Source organism: Anomaloglossus baeobatrachus, chromosome 10 (genome assembly GCF_048569485.1).
Source record: "Anomaloglossus baeobatrachus isolate aAnoBae1 chromosome 10, aAnoBae1.hap1, whole genome shotgun sequence".
In the NCBI taxonomy this organism is placed as follows: Eukaryota; Metazoa; Chordata; class Amphibia; order Anura; family Aromobatidae; genus Anomaloglossus; species Anomaloglossus baeobatrachus.
In genome coordinates, this window is record NC_134362.1 from 13,902,071 (window position 1) to 13,914,305 (window position 12,235).

Here is a 12,235-nt window from a genome sequence, read left to right on the forward strand (position 1 = left end):
CATATCCGCAGTTCACATCCCCGGCGTAGAAAACTGGGAAGCGGACTTCCTCAGTCGCCAGGGTATGGACGCAGGGGAATGGTCCCTTCACCCGGACGTGTTTCAGGAAATCTGTCGCCGCTGGGGAAGGCCGGACGTCGACCTAATGGCGTCCCGGCACAACAACAAGGTCCCAACTTTCATGGCACGGTCTCGCGATCACAGAGCTCTGGCGGCAGACGCCTTAGTGCAAGATTGGTCGCAGTTCCAGCTGCCCTATGTGTTTCCCCCTCTGGCACTCTTGCCCAGAGTGCTACGCAAGATCAGGTCCGATTGCCGCCGCGTCCTGCTCGTCGCCCCAGACTGGCCGAGGAGGTCGTGGTATCCGGATCTGTGGCATCTCACGGTCGGCCAACCGTGGGCGCTACCAGACCGGCCAGACTTACTGTCACAAGGGCCGTTTTTCCATCTGAATTCTACGGCCCTGAACCTGACTGTGTGACCATTGAGTCCTGGATACTAGCATCTTCAGGATTATCTCAAGGGGTCGTGGCCACCATGAGACAGGCTAGGAAGCCCACGTCTGCTAAGATCTACCACAGAACGTGGAAGATTTTCTTATCCTGGTGCTCGGCACAGGGAGTGTCACCCTGGCCATTTGCATTGCCTACTTTTCTTTCCTTCCTGCAATCTGGTTTGGAAAAAGGCTTATCGCTCGGCTCCCTTAAAGGGCAAGTCTCAGCGCTATCGGTATTTTTTCAAAAGCGTCTAGCACGACTTCCTCAGGTACGCACGTTCCTGCAGGGGGTTTGTCACATCGTCCCTCCGTACAAACGGCCGTTATATCCATGGGATCTGAACAGGGTACTAGTTGCTCTCCAGAAGCCGCCCTTCGAGCCTCTGAGGGATGTTTCACTTTCTCGACTCTCACAGAAAGTGGCCTTTCTGGTAGCGGTCACGTCTCTTCGGAGGGTATCCGAGCTGGCAGCGCTGTCATGCAAAGCTCCCTTCCTGGTTTTTCACCAGGACAAGGTAGTGCTGCGCCCGATTCAGGAGTTTCTCCCTAAGGTGGTATCCTCTTTTCATCTCAATCAGGATATCTCCTTACCTTCCTTTTGTCCTCATCCAATTCATCGGTATGAAAAGGATTTGCATTTGTTGGATCTCGTGAGAGCACTCAGAATCTACATTTCCCGCACGGCGCCCCTGCGCCGCTCGGATGCACTCTTTGTCCTTGTCGCTGGTAAGCGCAAAGGATCGCAGGCTTCCAAATCCACCCTGGCTCGATGGATCAAGGAACCAATTCTTGAAGCCTACCGTTCTGCTGGGCTTCCGGTTCCATCAGGGCTGAAGGCCCATTCTACCAGAGCCGTGGGTGCGTCCTGGGCATTACGACACCAGGCTACGGCTCAACAGGTGTGCCAGGCAGCTACCTGGTCGAGTCTGCACACTTTCACCAAACATTATCAGGTGCATACCTATGCTTCGGCGGACGCCAGCCTAGGTAGAAGAGTCCTGCAGGCGGCGGTTGCCTCCTCGTAGGGGAGGGCTGTGTTGCAGCTCTAACTTGAGGTATTATTTTACCCACCCAGGGACTGCTTTTGGACGTCCCAATCGTCTGGGTCTCCCAATGGAGCGCCGAAGAAGAAGGGAATTTTGTTACTTACCGTAAATTCCTTTTCTTCTAGCTCCAATTGGGAGACCCAGCACCCGCCCTGTTTCCTTCGGGATTTTTGTTTTTTTCGGGTACACATGTTGTTCATGTTGAACGGTTTCAGTTCTCCGATGTTACTTCGGATTGAATTTGTTTAAACCAGTTATTGGCTTTCCTCCTTCTTGCTTTAGCACTAAAACTGAGCAGCCCGTGATCCCACGGGGGGTGTATAGCCAGAAGGGGAGGGGCCTTACACTTTTTAGTGTAATGCTTTGTGTGGCCTCCGGAGGCAGTAGCTATACACCCAATCGTCTGGGTCTCCCAATTGGAGCTAGAAGAAAAGGAATTTACGGTAAGTAACAAAATTCCCTTCTTTGGAAATGCTGTGTCCATGCTGCGGATTTTTCCGCGGCGGATTTTGATCCGGAAAAATCTGCAGCATGTCAATTATTCTTGCGGATTTTGGTGCGGATTTTGGGTATAGAATGGGTAAAAAAAAAAAAAAATCCCCGGTAAATCCGCGGGTGCGGATTTGCCGCGAAAGTCGCGGATTTTCATGCAGAAAAATCCGCAGGTACACTCTACCGTGGACACATAGCCTTACATTGCGTTTTCACCATTTCCGTCTGATGGTTTTTCAGGGATTTATACAGAACATCTGGCGGCGTCAGTCTGCAGAAAAGACGGCGCTGTGTTTAGGTCTAGATTTCTCCATTTGTCCAAGTGTGTGTGTGTGTGTTTTTTGTTTTTTTTTTTCTCCTCCTTTACACGAAAAGTACGCATCAACAGACTAGAAAATTGTCATTCTACCATTCCAAACAATGGAGTATGAAAAATAACACCGTATAATTCTAAGTTTATTGTAAGGTTGGTTTTGGTGTGATTACATGTGATTTTTTTTTTTTTTTGTTGTTGTTTCATCGGTAAGTGCCATTAATAAGAAGCAAAAAAATAATGGCTATAAAATATGTTGTGTTGTGGCATTGTAAAGGTGGATCCTGACACCTGCTTACAAAGTCATCGTAAATCCGAAAAAGTGCAGTATTCTTTAGGCCTGACACTACATGGAGTCTGTACAGTCCCATAACACTTGGTAAAACTCTGTTAGGCTAGTTTCACACTTGCGTTGAACGGCATCCGTTGCATTGCGTTGTGTGATGGATGCAACGGATGTGTTGCATATAGTGGCACAACGGATGCAACGGATCGTACAAAACCACGGAATCCGTTATAGTTTTTTTTTTTTTCTTGACTTTAAACATCTGGGCATGCGCAGTTGTGTAATGACTGATGCGTTAACGAAATCCGTCACCATTGGCATCCATTATAAAAACAACGGACGCTGACGGAATCCGCCGCTCTGCGTCATTTTAACGCACGAAAAAACGTTACATTGCTGCGTTCCTTCCGCCTGGCGGAAGCAACGCAGCGTCGGCCAGCGGAAGCAATGCAGGTCCATCAGTCGCAATCCGTCATCCATACAAGTCTATGGGAAGCAGCGGAATCCATTAATGGATTCCGCTGTTTTCCAAAATGGCGGATTGCGACTGAAGGAAAAAACGCAAGTGTGAAAGTAGCCATAGTTGCGTCTCTGTATAATTTCAGTCCTTCAAGATATTAGGCTGTGTGCACGCTTCGCCATTTTCTTTGGAGATTTGTAACAAAACCTGAAGTTTCCTGTTGTCAGCAAAGTGAATGAGAATCCTGAAGTGTTGTGCACACGAGTATTTTCTCTTTGCAGATATGGTTCAGATTTAAATCTGCAGAATTTCAATTCTTTCAGCATTTTTGCTGCAGAGTTCACCCATACTAAAGGGGGGCTTTACACGCTACGACATCGCTAATGCGAACTCGTTGGGGTCACGGAATTGGTGACGCACATCCGGCCGCATTAGCGATGCCGTTGCGTGTGACGCCTATGAGCGATTTTGCATCGTCGCAAAATCGCTCATCGGTGACATGGGGGTCCATTCTCAAAAATCGTTACTGCAGCAGTAACAAAGTTGTTCCTCGTTCCTGCGGCAGCACACATCGCTCCGTGTGACACCGCAGGAACGAGGAACCTCTCCTTACCTGCCTCCCAACCGCTCTGCGGAAGGAAGGAGGTGGGCGGGATGTTACGTCCCGCTCATCTCCGCCCCTCCGCTTCTATTGGGCGCGGTTCAGTGACGCAGCTGTGACGCTAAACGAACCACCCCCTTAGAAAGGAGGCGGTTCGCCGGTCACAGCGACGTCGCCGGACAGGTAAGTAGTGTGACGGGTCTGGGCGATGTTGTGCGGCACGGGCAGCGATTTGCCCGTGTCGCACAACAGACGGGGGCGGGTACCCACGCTAGTAATATCGGTACCGATATCGCAGCGTGTAAAGCGGCCTTAAGTCTCTTCACACTTTGAGTTTTGCAGCTTTTTTTTTTTTCCTGACTGAAATTGCAGTATTTTTTAATGTATTTTTAATGACTGGAGCATGTCCATTTTTTCACCACACAAAGCAATGAGTGCAAAAATGCAACAGCTGCATTTTGGTGAATTAAACTAACTTTATTAAACATGTGCTTAGACAGATGACGCATATATTCTACACCAAAAGTGCAGCAAAACTTGCTTTTTTTTTTACTGTCTAGAGAACAGGTTTTGGATGCAGAAAAAAGCAGAAAAAAAGTAATGTGTGAACATAGCCTAAGAGTGGAGAAAATCTGCACCAAAAAACGTGTTTTTGCCTCTGTTTTTCCTGCCAAGAGATGCAGAAATTCCTGCACCAAATACTGAAAGAAACGGTTCACCCATATTCACAATTGGTCACATCGATATCATGTTGAGAAACAATGCTAGGCTGGTTTCACACTACGTTTATTTAACATGCGTCAGGAACGTTTTTTTGCTGCAAAAGCGGATCCTGCTTTTACAGCAAAAAACGCATGCAAACGCATCTGTTATTTTGCAGGATCCTGTCACTGGATGTTTAGGGGCGGGCATTGGAGTCATGTGATCGGGAGTGAGGGGAACTAGACTGGGAGCCGGCTTCTGACAGCTGCAGACGCTGATAACCAAGGTAAACATCGGGCTTGGATACCCGATATTTATCTTGGTTACGAGTGTCTGCAGCTGCTAGCAGCAGGGCTGTCTGCACACGTAACCAACGTAAACATCGGGTAACTAAGAGAAGTGGTTACCCGATATTTACCTTGGTTACGAGTGTCCGCAGCTCTCAGGTGGGAGAGAGGGAGGGGAGGAAGGGGGAAAGACAGAGATAGAGAGAGAGGGTGAGGGAGGGAGGAGGAGAGACAGACAGATCACGCGAGACTGGTTCTGTGCATGCTCAGTAGAGCAAGCAGGATCCTGTCTATCAGCACGCCAGCGTTCACCTGCGTTTGCGTGCTGTTTAGTCAGGATCCGGTGACATGCAGTATTTGGACGCAGCTCAAAAACGCTACAAGTAGCGTTTTTGAAAGATGTTAAAAAACTGCAAGTCGCTGGATCCTCACTATAACGCACGCAAACGCAGGTGAACGCATGTTAACGCGAGTCCATTGCAAATGCATTGAAGTGAAAACGCATTTGCACTGGATCCGTTTTTCCGCTAAAAAAACGTTATGGACGGATGTTAAATAAACGTAGTGTGAAACCAGCCTTACTCTCAAATACCTTGTGTTGCCAATAGTGTCTGAGTGGCGCTGCTGCGGACCTCTTCCCCATCGCCTGAAACCCCCCCTTCCTCCCCAGGCTCCGTGACCTCGGGGATCCGGTGATGTCACATATCACCTTCCTGTTCACCTGACATCACCGGCTCCAGTCTCCGCGAGTCACTGGGCTGTGGGCGGAGTTTCACCATTCATCACAGCCCAGCATCGCTCCTGCTTAGGCTACTTTCACACTTGCGTTCAGCGGAGTCCGTCACTATGGAGAATAGCGCAGTCCGTTAACGCACTGCGCTATTCTCCATAGACTTGTATGGACGACGCACTGTAACGCAAGTGTCAGCGTTGCATCCGCTGGACGACGCATCTTCGTTATTTTGACGCTGTGTCGGGCGGAAGAAACGCAGCATGTAATGGTTTTTTGAGCAGCGCAATCTGTAGGATTTCACTGCGCATGCTCTTTTTTTTTTTTTTTTAATCAAACTTTATTTTGTCTCTTGGTGGCCGAATGTTCAGCTGAGCGCCCGGCCGCCGGCATGTGAGAGCATGTTTTGTACGATCCGTAGCATCCTTGCATCCGTCACACAACGCAATGCGACGGAATCCGTCCAACGCAAATGTGAAAGTAGCCTTACAGTGCTCTGCAAACGCCACACACTGCCCAGTCACTCAGGAAGACTGGGTCCTTGACGTGACCTCACCAGATCATGGAGCCCGGGGTCACGCGAAGGTGGTGAGTGGAGCACAATAGCGCCACTCACAGGCACTATTGGCAACACAAGGTATTTGAGAAACATTGTTTCTCAATATAATATAGATGTGACCAATAATGAATATGGGTGAACCGCGCCGTTAACGTCTGCACATACTCTTACCTGTTTAAGGCCTGAAACACACTTCCGTTAAAAACACCCACGTGCCGCGAGACACGTATTTACCCTGCGTGTTGCGTGTGGTAAGTACGTGTCTCGGGTACGTGCGGTCCACATGTGTTCTCCGTGTGCCATCCGCAATAGCACACGTAGAACCGGTAATTTGCATACTCACGTGGTCCGCGCTGCTGTCCGTGGTGCTGATCTTCGGTCTCCAGCCCTGCCGTCTCCCCGCTGCTGCCAGCCGCAGTGAAGTGAATATTAAATGAGAATAATGAGCGGCGGTCGGCAGCAAGTGGCAGCAGCGGCAGAGACAGGAGGGCTGGAAAAGGTGAGTAAATGTTTTTTTTTTCACTGACACGTGTGTTTTCTCCGGCGCGTGTCACACGGGACCGCATCCACACTACACCCGCGTGGTACGGGTGCGGGCCGTGTGACACCCGTGCTGCCGAAGAAAACGTGGACATGTCAGCGTGTAGAAAAACGCACACACGTACAAACACCTTCTGCGTGGTTTTACGTGTGTGTGCCTGCTACAATAGGGTAGCATTGCTGAACGTGTCTCCGTGCCGCCGGTACGTGCAAAAAATGGCAAACACGTACCGGCGGCACGGATGTGTGTCGGAGGCCTAATACAGTACGTCACGACAGATTCTGCTAGGAAATAGGACCACGGTCCTTGTCCCCTGCGGAACCTCCGGAGCAAAACCGCTGTGCATTTTGATGTATATATGCTGCGTTTTGTTACTTATTTGTAGGTGAATGAAATATTGGAAAATGTTATTAACTGCAGCAGATATGCTATGTATGGGTGTACAAGGCCTGGTGCTGTGCAGGGTTGTCCCCCTCCTCCTCCTCACCCCCCATGGGTACTGCCGGCCTTATAAAATACAATGAGCAGTGAAGGGACTATTCCTGCACATGCTTTGCACAAAACCTGACAGATTTAATAGAACTTACATACTGTAATATAGCAAAAATGGGGAATATGAGCGCGTGTCATGTCGCAGCTAGCACAGAGCGGTGTACCCCTGCAGCTAATCTAAGCTGGCCAACATTGCTGGATATGGAGGAATGATCGGTACGTGGCTGTGTGAGACATCGGGGAAGTTGCAGGAAACCTATACTTGTTGAGTAGGGGACAGGTGACATGTGTAATGCATCATCCAGGGGCTTTCCCTCTGTGCAGCTCCAGGTAAAAAGCATCACCCATATATCACCGGCCTTCATTGTTTTATCCCTCCAGCCTCTCTGTGCTTATATATAAAATGCATTTTGTCACGATTGCTGTAAAGCCTTAGTAAGAGAAGTTTGCTGCATGCAGCGCAGTCTTGTTTCCTCTGCTTCCGACATAAGCCGTGAATAGCCATTTGCTTGCGAGAGTTGGAAGGGTGTTCATGCCATGTCTGAACCGGATAGGTTGCTTCTCCACCAACCTTTTGCCAGCATTTCTGTGCACAGACAAACTTGATGGCTGTGCTCTAAGTGTAGAGTGAAACGTCAGGAGTTTTCTGCCTGTGTAAACATTCTGCTCTCCCAGGTTCACTGATGGGAATGGGCTCCTTCTGATGTATGTTATATGTTGGTCGGCTTCTCATTGTGACTACTAAGTGCCTGCCCGCTTTTGTACGATGTGTTTGAGGTCTTAAATTAGTCCAGCCTTGAAAAGGGGCAAATGAAAGAAAAGATGGGCCTGATGTCATGTGCTGCTATGGGATATTCTGTTCTTGGGACTCAGGCTGTGGCCTGCAGGACCATCACTGAAACACACAGATAGTGCTAAAGGTGCTGTGCTCTTAGCAGTTAGTGGACCAGAGTCCTGTCAGTGCAACTTCCAGGATTAAAGGTACGTCCTCTTTATCTTGCATTGTACCAGGCGTGCTGCTAGTGGAGAAACAACAGCACCGCCGGGTTAATTTATAGCATTTGTTACTCTGTGAAATGTTGGGGCCTGTTAGGAAAATCTGCTGGGTGTTACTGTGTCTTTTGTGTGTCTTATATTTGATATTGAGTTACTTCCCTGTCAACAGATGGCTGCTTGGGACCCTGAGATTACTACTTTCACTGTAGTCTGATGGCACTGAGCATTGCATTAACTCAGATAGTTTTGTTGGATATTTTGTCTTTATGCCTTTAGCTTAAGTAGGGTACTTTAGCTCTGAACAGGTTCACCCATAATAACTTTTTCAACTCCTTGGATTTTCCATTGTTTTTGTTTTTATTTTATTTTAAGTGACCGGTGTTGCTTCCTAACAGTACGTTTTTCTAATCAGTCCTGGATTCACATGCACCGTACACATCTGCTGTTAAGGCCCCCTTCACACGTCCGTGTGTATATGAGGTATTCATTTATTTTCACGGGTACTACACGTACCCAATAGAATTTATGGGGCTGCTCACATGTCCATTTTTTTTTCTTTTCTCCAAAAAGTATGACAAAGGCCAAATGAAATGTATGGGGTCCACAGAGCACACGGATGGCATCAGTGTACAGTCCGTGTGTTGTACGTGTTTAACACTGAGAAGCCATCTGTGAGAACCCTGATGACTGACATGGCTGACCCAGTAATGACGCACTGATCCGAATCACCGATGACAGCAGTACCCATTTTTCACATATGTGTTTAAAAACTAACGTGTGAAGGAGGCCTAAAGGGAATCTGTAACTCACGGCAGACATGAATGTGAGTCTGGCTGCACCACTGCGGCCATTTATGTTTTATACTTTCACACTTGCGTTATTTTCCTTCCGTTACAATCCGCCCTTTTGGGAAACAGCGGAATCCGTTAACGGATTCCGCTGTTTCCCATAGACTTGTATGGTTGACGGATTGTACCAAAAGGAGCTGCGTTGCTTCCGCTGGGCGACGCTCCGTTGCTTCCGCCCAGCGGGAGGAACGCAGCATGTAACGTTATTTTGAGCAGCGGAATCCTCTGGATTTCACTGCGCATGCTCTTTTTTTTTTTTTTTTTTTTTTTTTAAATCAAACTTTATTTTGGCTCGCGGTGGCCGAACGTTCAGCTGAGCGCCCGGCCGTCGGCAAGCGACAGCGCTCAGCTGAATGACCGGCCACCAGCATGCCCGGCCGCCGGCAAGTCACAGCGCTCAGCTGAGCGCCCGCCCGCCGGCATGCCCGGGCGCCGGCAAGTGACAGCGATCAGCTGATCACCCGGCGGCCGGCTGCAGGGAGCGATCAGCTGATCACCCGGCGGCCGGGAGCGATCAGCTGATCACCCGGCAGCCGGGAGCGATCAGCTGATCACCCGGCAGCCGGGAGCGATCAGCTGATCACCCGGCGGGCGGGAGCGATCAGCTGATCACCCGGCGGCCGGCTACTGGGAGCAATCAGCTGATCACCCAGCGGCCGGCTGCAGGGAACGATCAGCTGATCGTTCACTATAGTCTGCCGCTGGTAAAACCGGGAAAAAAAAAAAAAAAAAATCAAAACGAATTGCGTTGTTTTGCAGCATCCGTTGCATCCGTTGTGTCACTATATGCAACACATCCGTTGCATCCGTTACACAACGCAATGCAACGGATACCGTTCAACGCAAGTGTGAAAGTAGCCTTACTCTGAATTACTGCCGTGTTTTGGAGAGTCTGAGTAGCTGTGTTAGGGACTTTAGGGAGAGACCTGATTAGTCTGGTGTGCTCTCCAGATTTTCTCCCTGGCCCATTCCAGTTGATTGTCAGTTCTCGCAGTTATGTGAATCCATACTTGGGGTTATCACACCGCAGTGAGTGTGAGGCCTACCTCTATATATGCACCACATGGAGCAGCGCCATAAGGCACGCATAGAAGTGGGACTTTGTAGCCTCCTGACTTCAGAAGAAGGCATGCGCTGTCTGATTTGTAATATGGTTCCATATGTAGGCACCATGTGACCATAAAATCTGCTTTTTGATCAGTTTTATCCAGCCCCAATGCAGCTCTGACAGCGATAGATGCCACTTGTTATTGCTGTTTTGATAACCTGGGACCCATAGGGGACTGTTGCCGCAGGTGTCAGATATAGTCTTTCCTTCAGTCCTCCTTTTTTTGTAAGCAGGACTAATAGAATTCAGATAAAACATAGGAATAATAATGTTGTGAATGTTGAGACAACTCTGAACAGATGTCACATTAATTTGATGTGCATAAAAAACATTACAGCTTCCCTGATTTGCTCATTTTCTGACACCTGCTCGGAGCAGACAGGGCTTTTTTTGTGGGATTTTTTTTGCTCATTTTTTGGTTAGCTAGAGTTCAGAAATATTTAATTTGAGTTTATTTCCGGATTTGTATTTTGCAGGAAGTTTCCACAATGTTGTGCTTGTCCACAGTGGGAAAGTTAGATTGAGGCTCCATTCACACATCCGTGTGACACTTCCTAGTGCTGTTTTTTTTTTTTTATTTTTCTCTCGAATAGCACACTGTCCTGTCCTATAGAGTGTTATGGAGCCATACACGTCCGCAAAACACGGGTCGTTGTTTCTGGACCAGGAGTCTCAAAGCTGGTCTTATTCACATCCAATTTGCAGATCAGACTCTGTCCTTTTAAACCTTACCGATGTACGCCTCATGTCGGTAGCGGGTGAGCTTACGCCATAATGCCTGCGTTTTAGAGCCAGAACCTGACACTAACAATCGCATGTGGCGCCCACCACCACCCGCGATGTTACCCTTTCTAAATGTCGCTGTCAGACTCTGAAAACTGCATTAACAGCGTGTCAATATAAGGTTGCGTCATTCTATGTGGCCATTGATGCACCCATGTTGTGATTGTGGAGGCGCCAGTGGGTTATGACTCTGGGGGTCTATTGAAGACCTACATTCTTGTCACTACGAAGCTCCCTTGAATCCCTGCCTGTAGCTTCAAAGAAGGTCATAATTTTTACTATGTACAGCAATCCTCTGGTATTGCTGTCTATAGCACAAGCGGTCGATGATCACAGGTTCAAGGACCCTATGGAGACTAATAAATACAGTGAAAAGTAAAAAAAAATGTTTGTTTTTTTTAAATATGAAAAAAAAACCAAAACCTAAAAAGTTCGAATGGACACATATATAAAAACTAATTTAAATAACCAAACATGGTATCGTTGTGTTCAAAAAGTCCAACCTGTCAAAGTATAAATAAAATTAATCTGACTTGTTAGTGTGGGGAGAATCCTATAGCCAGCTCATTTTACATCATTGTGTACACCATAAAAACAACTCACAAAAAAGTCAATTGCAATTGTTTTAATTTTTTTTTTTCAATTTCCTGGCATTTGGATTTTTTTTGTTCCCCTCCTGTTTTCTCAGTACAGTATGTAGTACAATGGATGGTGCTATTCTAAAGTACAACTCATCTCTGAAAAAAAACAAGCTCTCGTATGTTTGTGGACAGAACAATAAGGCCATGTGCGCACTTTGTGGTTTTTTTTCATGCGTTTCCGTAGCGTTTTGAACTGCAGCATTTTAATGCCAAAATGCATGCGTTTTGGTTTTCAAGCAAATTCTATGGGAAATAGGATTTCTTATGCGCACAATTCTGTTAAAAACGCTGCGTTTCAGTTGCAGAAAATTTGTCAAAATCTCTGTGTTTACAGAAGCAACATGTCAATTGTTTTTGCCATTTTGGCAGCGTTTTGCTAACATTAAAGGGAACCTGTCATCAGAAATTTTTCTTTAAACCTAAAAGTTTCCCCCTCTGCAGCCCCTGGGCTGCATTCTAGCAAGCTTCCTGTACTTTTTGTGGCCCCTTTTAGGCTATGTGCCCACGCTAGAATGTCCCTGCGGATTTTTTTGCCTGAAAATCCGCGACTTTCGCGGCAAATCCGCACCCGCGGATTTGCCGCGGATTTTGATGCGGATTTTTTTTTTTTTATTTTCCCCATTCAAAGCCAAAAATCCGCACCAAATCTGCACCAAACCATTGACATGCTGCAGATTTTTCCGGATCAAAATCCGCGGCAAATCCGCCGCGGAAAAATCCGCAGCATGGGCACAGCATTTCCAAAATGCCATTGAAATGGCTTGGAAGTGCTGCTGCTGCAGATTTTCGGCAAATCCGCGGCAAAATCCGCGGTAAATCCTGTAGCGTGGGCACATAGCCTTAAACCAAATTAA

General features: G+C 47.6%; 1 protein-coding gene across 6 annotated transcripts in view; it reads left to right on the forward strand.

Annotated features, from left to right (window-relative positions):
• Nucleotides 1–12,235, forward strand: part of PHF21A (PHD finger protein 21A) — a 193,377-nt gene that overhangs the window by 20,290 nt on the left and 160,852 nt on the right. The window contains exon 1 of one of the 6 annotated variants that reach the window (XM_075326480.1): nt 7,669–7,986. The exons of the other annotated variants lie outside the window; for them this stretch is intronic. The gene's annotated coding sequence lies outside the window, so the exon portion shown is untranslated. Of the gene's footprint in view, nt 1–7,668; nt 7,987–12,235 lie in introns of those variants that run through there. 6 annotated transcript variants of the gene reach the window in all.